The sequence below is a fragment of the Rhagoletis zephyria genome, unplaced genomic scaffold (genome assembly GCF_001687245.7).
Source record: "Rhagoletis zephyria isolate East Lansing unplaced genomic scaffold, Rhagoletis_zephyria_1.1 Rzeph_scaffold_04217, whole genome shotgun sequence".
In the NCBI taxonomy this organism is placed as follows: Eukaryota; Metazoa; Arthropoda; class Insecta; order Diptera; family Tephritidae; genus Rhagoletis; species Rhagoletis zephyria.
In genome coordinates this window covers 45,434-48,689 of record NW_016161300.1, presented here as the reverse complement: position 1 = coordinate 48,689, position 3,256 = coordinate 45,434, and positions in this window count along the sequence as shown.

Genomic DNA, 3,256 nt, shown 5'->3' with positions numbered 1-3,256 from the left:
GGAATATAGTTAATTTTGCATCAAATGACACCAAATTTTGAGTATGAAGTTTTGTAGCTCACTCAATTTTAGTATCATTAAGTGCAAGTTTTTAGTGGCTATAAGATACCGTTGATTTTTGAGAATTTTTTTCGCTGATGATGTTGCGCATTTTCTCCGTATAACGAATGCGTGAGAGTTTTTTGTATGGGAAAATATGCCGAAGAGTGTCAGTATGTAAAAGACTTATTCTGGTGGCTTAACTCTTCCTAAACGACCGAAACGATTTTAATGATAATTTTTTAATGATAATTTTTAGTGGCGCTGGAGCCGAGTTATTGCTAAAAATCGTCGATTCGGAGGCACCAGGGATCAAAGTCAAATTACTCCCGTTAAATCAACCATCAGAACCATTGCGGTCCTTGCTTCACGGTGACTAAACGGAATGTGGACCAATAATACCCACCAGTTTATAAATTGCCACCAACTATACTATACAGATTCAAGGACGATTCCCTATCGAGCAGCTAGGACTTCTTCCCGGTATAACGCTTTCGTCAGGTTATTTAAGACGGCAATGGAGGCTATGCCTTCTGTCGACCACAAAACCAAACGTGAACGTGAATTGCTGGCGAAAACCTTGGACCAAATGTTCCAATAAAAAAAATTAATTTTGGGCGGGACGAAGTTCGCCGGGTATGCTGAATAAAAAACACAAAACATTAAAGTGAACTTAGATTTTTATTTTTTTTTTCTTTTTATATCAACTTTTTGTGAACTTCTATTTATGTGTTTTTGTACAACATACCTCTATTGGTTACAATAATACAACAATTACTGGTTTTGAACAAAAAAAAAAAATTGTATAGAGCCCCTTAAATTTCGTTCTGGCTACGCCCACGGGTGCAGGGATAGTAGTCGAGAGTTTTAGCTTTAATTTAAGCCTTTGCTAGAGCTTCCTTAATATTGCGAGAAAAGCGAATTTGACAGTTTGACCACGTTTTTCTCAAAATCCGGACCTGATGGAAACTTTGTACTTACGGATTGGTACTCATGACAATAAACGTCCATCAAAACCAGCTTTAACATTTGCCGCACCAGAATCAGTGTTGCCCTGTGTAAGCTTTCCACACAACACAATGAGCATCATCTGATTTATTATTTTATCGCGATATTCAATCGTGAATTACAACAGAAGGTGGACGAATGTGGTTACTTTCTTCTTGAATTCTTGAAGTACGTTGTTTTTGCTATTCAGGGCTATCACGGAATCCATCGTAGAAAATCCTACGAATGCGAATGCCTGCTACGAATACGAAAAAGGTGCTATCACTGGATTCGCGTGAACTCGAAAATATCGTTGCCAGCTTTGAATGCTGATTCGAAATCAGTTAGTGCAAAGGAAACAATAGACACTTATATACCCAATTTTGCTCACGCTGCCCCAGCAGTCGCAATGGCCGAGTGACCAAAGCACTAGACTGCCAATTGAGAGATCCAAGTTCGAGTCCGAGTCGTCAACAGCGGAGCAGATGAAGGTATGTACATACATATCGTCGGTCCCTACGAAGAGTAGCGCATTTCACTATTCGGGTGGAAGACTAGCACATTTCAGATTTTTGCGTGGAAAAGTAGCACATTTCAGATTCTCGCGTTGAAGAGTACAGTGTTGCCACTATTCGTATTTTCCGACCAAATTTGGTCGCTTCTTTTTCATTTGGTAGGTTGTTAGGTAAAGTAAGATTTTGGTCGGATAGATGAATAAAGTTTTAAAATTATTAATTATAAAAATATATATTTCAAGCATCATTTTGCATATAAATATTTGCGCTTTTAAACATTTGCCAATCCTGCCTTTAAAAATAAGAAACCTAATTGGTTTGGCCAATGATGGAGCCAATGTTATGGCTGGAGACTTGGGCGGGCTGAAAACTTTGCTGACAGGTAATAAGATCAAGGGAAATAAGGTCAGTTGACTTTATTTCCCACCTTTGGTGCGTCAATTGACATTATTACCTTTTCAAAAGCGAAATAAAATCCATTGACATTACTGCTCTTTCAAGCATTAAATTTGCTTCGCTTCGCGGCATGGACATGGACTGTCTCTTTAATTTAATAGTGTTCGCTTTATTTTTGTGGAAACGAAACATGTTTTGCAAGTTCTGGATCATTTCTACATTCTTTTTTCAAATATTTCTCGTATTTCAGCTGCGTTTTGCGTTTGGTTTTTCGCATGGTGTTTTTACTATATTCGTAATTTTAAATTTTTTAACAAAATGAATTGGTGGTAGTTCATGATTGTGTGCGGATTTTAGTAACTACTGAAGATTAATCACTCAAAATTGATATTTAAATTCATTTTTAGACAAGAAATAAGAATATTATACATTTTTTGAAAACCGGCGTAGCCACACCCACTTATTGTTACATGTGTATATCTTAGTAACTGCTGCACCAATTTCCTTAAAACTTGGCCTAGATACAGAATACCAAATGGCTGAAAATGTTTAAAATCGGACAATAACCACGCCCACATCTCATATAACGGTACTTTGGTGAAGTATGAAATCATCGATATAAATCAGTAAATATTAAAGCTAATTTATTCAAAATTGATGTTGGCAATAATTCTTTACCAAGAAATACGCTTATGATAAAATTTTGGAAAATGGGCGTGGCATCGCCCACTTATGATCACATATATTTATCTCGGTAACCGTTCTACCAATTTGTACCAAACTCGTTCAAAATTATTGAAATCGGATTAAAATTGAGGCTGCTTTTCATATAACGGTAAATTTCAAAAATGCTTGAAACTTCAATATTTCTAAATTTAAAGACGCTAATTTACTCAAAATTGATACACCATGGCTTACCATGTAGCGGTAGCTTTCGAAAAGGTGAAAAACATATATTTAATATTTGCGCCGGGTATTTAATGTTCGGCTCACCCGTACTTAAACTTTCTTACTTGTTTACTTATATACGGCCAACACCACCTTGTTAAATACACTTTGGCATCTGCCGATATCGCAGCAAGCAGCATTTTGAAGTAAAAAAAAAAACAGTTGCCAAACGAAATACGCGATGCACAGTGTTTGTTTTGAACGCAGCGATGCTTGTACATACCGTCGGTCCCTACGAAGAGTAGCACATTTCACTATTCGCGTGGAAGACTAGCACATTTCACTATTAGCGTGGAAGACTAGCACATTTCATTATCCGCGTCGAAAAGTAGCACATTTCAAATTTTTGCGTGGAAGAGTAGCACATTTCA